Raw genomic sequence first — 7,138 nt, 5'->3', positions numbered from 1 at the left:
TACTACATCTGTCGAAAATATATGGCCTGTATAAATTGTGCTTAGCCGGCACGACTTGGGCGACTGCTGCTCTCATCTGAGTTGACCGGCGAGATCTGGAGGCCGGTGTTCATTTCAAGTGGCACCAAACAAACAGAAACGAGGAGTATTTTACGATGTTGCGTTTCGTGCATACCTTTAAGCTCGGAGCAATCACCTTCGGTCACGAATTCGGCGCCAATCACACCAACACGCGTGCACAGATGGGTGCACACACTCTTGCGCGCGCACACGCTCGCATGCATACCGAGACACGCACACGTGTCCAATTATTTCAGGGACAGTATGTGTAGTTGCAATATGTATAGACCCACTTGGGCATTGAGCTTTGTCTCTCCAGGAGAGCCAAGGAAACGCTCAGAGATTTTTGTCAGATTTGCTCAGATTGCTCAAATTTTTGCAATCGGTCGTACTTCCGCAGCTAAAGAAAGAAAACGCGACATAGAACATAACGTCAACTCATTTACAGTGCAGTAGTGTATCAACTTATTTACAGTGCAGCAGCCTATCGTGCACTTCGAAGAGGACCATGTTAATCTACTGGATTCCCAAATTTCACAGTTAGCTACACCCTTCCGATGTCACATCGACTTAGCAGAAATTCTAAGACTGGCAAACCTTTGAGATGTGCTACTTTAAAATTTTCTATGAACTGCATTAGCGGTTCTGAGAACAGTTCGAAAGCGCGTGCTTCTAAGGGTTCTAAGTCGCTTCTAAGTTCTTCTAAATCGTACGGCCGGGGTTTTTAGCGGATTTTAGGAGCGAATATCCCAAAAGTGGTGGTAGTCTTAGGATTTCTGATAAGCAGACGTATATTAAATACTCCTCGGCTTCAGTTTCGTACCTGAAACATGTGCCCTTAAGTGACCAACTAAAAAGGTAATTCGTGATTTAGACCACTTTTAAGCATCGTGTAACCTAAACAATGTTCTAGGTGAATTACAGTATTGTCGTCGACATTTTTCTTGCTGCTGATGACGACTAGCGACGCATCCTAGTTGAAAAATATTTGGCGGGTATATAGACATGACAGAGATTTTTTTCATGTGTGTGTGTGTGTGTGTGTGTGTGTGTGTGTGTGTGTGTGTGTGTGTGTGTGTGTGTGTGTGTGTGTGTGTGTGTGTGTGTGTGTGTGTGTGTGTGTGTGTGTGTGTGTGTGTGTGTGTGTGTGTGTGTGTGTGTGTGTGTGTGCGCGTGTGTGTTGTGTGTGTGTTCCAGATAAAAAACACTTGGTATGGTTTCACTGTAGCCAAGCAACATCAGGGGCCGAATCTTTTAACTGTTCGGAATACGAACTGTTCGCTTCGCCGCTTACGGCACTAAATGTGCCGCTGGCAGCTGGTGCTGGAAGAAGGGGAGGACGCGACCAATAGATGAGAGGGTGCGACTTCTTAAGTGTACGTCGTTATATGACGAGCTAACCGAAAAATTGCAGAATGTTTCTGTCTGCTACATAAATGTAAAATATCAATTAAATTTTATACGCCAAGTTCTGAAGTATAAACGTGTAGTGCCGGGCGTTTATGAAATGCAGAAGTAATTTATTAATGTCATTCTTTTTCATTCTCAGCCGACAGGCGTTATCGCTAGCGTAATTGAATTGCCAGAGCGCAGCGCTATGTTGCCTGCTACCTGGATCTCGTATGATTCACGCAACAGGAACGCACGGCCAACACTTCTTAAGTAGCGTGCGTGACAAAACCGCGAACTGGTTCTTAGGTACACCTTTACTAGCTGACTATATATATATCAATTATCCTACTTTTTTCGCCCTTCGTTATCGGCTCAGACACTACTCGCTCGCCGCCGCGCTGCCGCTATCTCTTCGATCTGCCCCACGGCGCGTCGCGTGATAGAAACAATGGAACTTGCATTCGAACATTACAATATACGGGCCCTGCATTGCCTGCGCGAAGTAAAATCAAAGAGTGTGGTGCTGACGATGCGCGCTGTGCCCTAAAATTGAGGAACAAAGTCTACCACTCCCGAACTAGAGAAAAAAGGGCAGCGAAATAAGAGATCTCCAAAATATCTTCCCATCCATACTGTATAGTTTTATCAGCTGAATGAAGGAAGCGCTGAATTAGCCTAGGTTGAGCCCTTCTGATTGCTGAACGGCAATCTGCGAGCTTTTCACGCTGGCGATAGCACTGGGTATTCAATCTCACCATGCAAATGTCTCCTTGGCATTGGCTTTGAAGCGGAGGTCACGGGAAAGCTGACCCAGCCCTTCTACCGGCCAACACAGTAATTGCGAGAGCAACTTTGTGGACAGTGTCGGCAGCAGAGATCTAGGCCATCACGATTAATGCTTGGCGCCCAACCGACATTCTGGGAGCTGCAGGCCGGTGGCGATAAACCGCAGCGCACAATATCCCTTTCACTGCGTGGAATGACCACTGGCACGCTTGCACCCAAGCCTCCTCCAATTGACAGCGCAGTTTGGAAAAGGTCTACTTAGACAGCCGGCAAGTGCGGTGCAACTCATTATCCGTCACCTATTCGAACGCGTATCGCACTTCTAGCCTTGGTCCACACCGAAAGAGCAACGCCAAGAAGACGACGAAGGCAAGTAATAGCCTCCGAAGCAACCAACGCCCGCATGTCTCCGGGGTCGCGCGACCGGCGTGCGCGACCACGGTCGCAAGCCAACAGCCAAGCCACAGCAACGGAAGCCAAAGCGGACTACCCCTTCGCCGGTTCCTACGACCGGTTCGCTTTGAAAATGATTCACAGATACGTGACGTATTCATAAATTGCGAAACCGCCCCGCTGCCTGTGACGCCCTGTGACGTAACCCAACTTTGGCCAATCAGGCTAGGCCAAACGAACGGCTCCCCAACCAAACCGTTAAGGCCGATCCACACGATGGACCAAGTCGGCGGGCCGATCGGTCACGTGATGCGAACTGGGTGGTTGCTTGAGCTAGTTGGTAATTCATGATCAAAAATAACCTACAGCGCGAAGCACAAGGACTGTCGTCTATCGCAGTCCTTGTCCTTCGCGCTATACGTTATTTTCGATCACGTGGTGCGACGTCACGGCCCGCCGCGCTCCGGTCTGGTTCAGAGCACATCCACACAGCAGACGATCCACACGACGGACCACTGGACCAATGGTATAGCAGACGGCAGAGCAGACCAACCAGCTACACTAACGCTTTTTAGCGTTACCATTGTAATCATTCCGGCTCGAGTCCCAGAAAGCCGGGAACTACTCAACGAAGGATACCAAATAAAAACCCATCCTCTTCACTCCAAGAGGACATGGTGTCTAACAGATTTATCTGCTGCACGCACGTGTAGGCGAAACGGCGGACATGAAACGACTGGCTTTTGTTGAGCCGATAACTAGATTGGATTTGGCTTAAGACACTCTGTTGCCGGACCACATTCGTTGGCTACGCCAAATTGCTGCGTTTTGCGTGCGGTCCGCCGCCAAAACTGACGCGGGAAAAGCCTAGGCGATTTGTTGGACCGCGAGGGCCGCGGCCTTGCGCGGGCCAATGGCGATCGGCACGAACTGGTGACGTCCTATCACGTGATGCGCGGACCGCGCTCCAAAAGAGCAATTTGGTCCGTCGTGTGGATCGGCCTTTATAAAATTCGGCCCCAGCATAGCTGCATCAGCCCTCATATGAAGCATTCGCTAGATGTATTTTCATTATCTCGGTACTTGGCTCAATGCCATGACGCCTATCACAGTGGTTATCATTCCGTCGCTCGGCGCCCTCCCGAAACGATACTGAAGCGAGCTCTTTCGCGGCAGGCCGGCGATGTGAGTGGGTGTTTAATATCTTTCTGGACAACCACAAAACTGCGTTCTATTGTGTTAAAAGATAGCGTCCACTTTTTTTGTGTTTGTATAGTTTTGGAATACCGTCTGTCGCCTTATGTTAGACTCAAGCATCTTTGCGAGACGTTAGGGTGCTCGTCCCTTCAGGACCTTTAGTTTAACGTATTAACGCATTACAGCGCAATGGTAAGGAAGACTGTACAAGACGGGGTGCCTCACGCTAAACCTATCCAAACCAAGACATTCCATTACCAATCATCGTGTCGTTTCTAAGCAAACGCATCTCGCTAGGCCTGCAAACGCCACAATTGACGAACGATTTGAGAAATCGGTAGTGCTAAGCGTTCATTAACAACGTTTCAGATGAATTTAGAGAAAGAGAAAGCTCATTTGAATAGTTGGTGGCGATCAGCGAGAGCGACAATGTCGCCATCACGCGAATTCCTGCTGTAGCGGAAATCACGGGTGCTATTTTTTACCCTGCTATTTCTTTTCGTGCCTGTATAGGCGTTACGAAAGTTAAATTTGCCTGACAAGGTACGTTATCAGTGCGCACGCAAACTACCAGAAACCCAATAGTGTTCGGAGCATGCGCAGTTAGGAGAATGATATTTCTTTATATACGTACCTAATGCGTTTACGCTTGGGCGCAAACGCGATTCTAAATCTCCCTATTGAAAGCTTGTGAGAACGTTGAAACTATGCTCTCCAATAAAGACAAATTACATATGGTGATCCTATTCGTTCATAAAGCGTAATGTACGGTTGGCAAATATCGAAACAAACAAACAAACAAATGAAAAACTAGTAAAAAAGCGGTAAGAAGTTAAGGCTGTGCTAGAAACCATGGGCAGCGCTAGTTCGTTTTATTGTGGTCGTCTCCCTGCATTGTATTGTAAGGGAACAATGGGCAGTCATCACCGTTATCGCAAGACCTATAATATGCATACTTATGACACTAACGTAACGGTTTCCCGCGATTGCGACGATGAAAGGAATGTGACTAGCATCTTAACAGGTCTAAGAGGCAGGCCGCTATAGCTCAGTGGCAGAGCGCTGGTCTTGTAAACCAGCGGTCGTGAGTTCGATCCTCACTGGCGGCTGTGCAGTCTTTCTTTTTTCTCGCGGGGATATTCTTTTAAACCGTTGCAATTTTCTTCCCTTCTTTATTCCATAGCTGCGCTTCGAAGTTTGACGATTCAAGTACACATGCTTAGAGAACGCTTTATTCTTACACAAAGCTCTATCGGCCCCTGTTCGAAATATGTGTCACATTTGCGCACTTACAAGGAATGTTTATTTTGAATAACTGACAATGCATTCAGCCATTTTGCACTAGAAATTAATGTGCCGTCTTTTTCAATAGCTCCTCAGCTTTTTATCATTCCTTTCTCATAAATAATTTGCATTCCCTCTCTCTAATGAAGTCTACTTTGTACGGAATGACGTGTTCAGCGACTGCGGGGAAAAAAAATACGCCTACTTGCCTCTGTTTGCAGGGACAACCTCCTTTTTGTTACTCCTATTTGCAAGCAAACATGCTTCTCTATTGGCCTGCAATGAGAACTGTCCCCCGCTTCTTTTTCTTCAGTTCTTTTTCTTCAGTTGTTCTATATCTGTTCTTAATGGGCCGGTTACTGGGCGAGCCAGCAATTTGTACGTGCGCGTATTTGTGCTGAATACATTTTCATTTCCTGTGCGGTTAATTTCGTCGCTTCACTAAAAATAACGCGACGTTGTCCGTCCCACCAACGTCGCCACCATAGTTTAGTGGCAGAGCGCTGGTCTCGTAAGCCAACGGTCGTGAGTTCAATCCCCATTGCCGGCGTTACGTTTCTGTCAACGGCACTATTCTTTTTTTTTCTTCGTCTACCATGTCGGTTATTTTCTGGAGGCAGTACCGATAAAAAAAAATCTAAGATTGCGTTCCCTTCTCCGGGACATGTTTATGTGCAAGATATAACGACATATGGTGATGCAGATGGTAAATGTGCGATAAATAGTTAAATAAAAGGGTTAAGAGGAAGCTTTAGCTACATGTAATGGGCAATTACATGTAATGGGCAAAAACGGTCTTCTGAAATAACCCCTTGACCGATTTTAATTATATGCGTTGCATTTCAGAGAGAAAGTTCAATTCTAGTGACTGCTGCAAGCGGAATTTCGATTTAGGGTCTGAATTTGTTAAAAAGATTTTCGAAAATTCGGAAGTTCAAAATATAGAAGCTCGAATTTTATAGAATAATAACTCTACATCAAGAACAGATATCACGGTTCTGTAAACGGCATCTGTTAGAACATTCATAGCGGTCAAATTTGATATGACCACTTTGTATCTTATATAACTTCGTTAGGCTGTGTGCAAGGGTGCCGCAAAAGCTGTATTTCAACAGTACCGTATTTTTCCGAAATTCACGTGTAACCTATCAATTTTGTATGCATTAGATGCACTATTAGATGCAATTCACAGAACTGTGATATCATGTTTCATTGCTCAGTTACGTTCTAAAATTCGTAGTTTCGCTTTATTAATATTTTGATTTTTCGCAACTTTGAATTAGAACTGACGACATAATAAAAAATTCGTAGCCAACAGTCAGTAGATTTTAAGTTGTTCTTTTAAATGCAACAAACTTCGCCAAATTTGGTGCAGTGGTTCCTGAGAAAAAACGAAGTCTCCTTTTACATGTAGTTAGATAGGAGCACAGGCCGCCATTGGCATCTGAACCTGGCAAAGTTTAACGTAAGAAACGTTATCTAGTGAGGCGAGTCTAGCAGTGTTATTGGAGGAATTAGAGGGCAGTAAATGGGATTAATAGGGCTCAGTGAGGTTAGGAGGACAAAAGAAGCGCATACAGTGCTAAAAAGCGGGCACGTCCTGTGCTACCGGGGCTTAGCGGAGAGACGAGAACTAGGAGTCGGATTCCTGATTAATAAGGACATAGCTAGTAACATACAGCAATTCTATAGCATTACCGAGGGTGGTGGCAGCTCTTCGTATGAAACTTAATAAGAGGTACAAATTGAAGGTAGTACAGGTCTACGCCGCTACATCCAGACAATCATGACCAGGAGTAGAAAGCTATTTATGAAGACGTCGAATCGGCGATGGGTAGAGTGAAAACAAAATACACTATACTGATGTGTGATTTCATATGCCAAGGTAGGCAAGAAGCAGGCAGGAAACAAGGCAGTGGGGGAATAAGCATAGGCTCTAGGAATACCAGGGGGAGAGTTATTACTACAGTTTGCCGAACAGATAATATGCGGATAATGAATACCTTCTTCTGCAAGCGGCATAGAC

General features: G+C 45.8%; 1 non-coding gene across 1 annotated transcript; it reads left to right on the top strand.

Annotated features, from left to right (window-relative positions):
• The first annotated feature begins 4,865 nt into the window (after window positions 1–4,865).
• On the top strand, window positions 4,866–4,937 carry TRNAT-UGU (transfer RNA threonine (anticodon UGU)). Its single transcript has one exon. It is a non-coding gene; the product is annotated as a tRNA-Thr (tRNA).
• The last annotated feature ends 2,201 nt before the right edge of the window (window positions 4,938–7,138 follow it).

The sequence above is a fragment of the Dermacentor andersoni genome, chromosome 5 (genome assembly GCF_023375885.2).
Source record: "Dermacentor andersoni chromosome 5, qqDerAnde1_hic_scaffold, whole genome shotgun sequence".
Taxonomy (NCBI): domain Eukaryota; kingdom Metazoa; phylum Arthropoda; class Arachnida; order Ixodida; family Ixodidae; genus Dermacentor; species Dermacentor andersoni.
The sequence above is the reverse complement of the archived record's forward strand: the minus strand, read 5'-3'. Positions and strand labels throughout refer to the sequence as shown.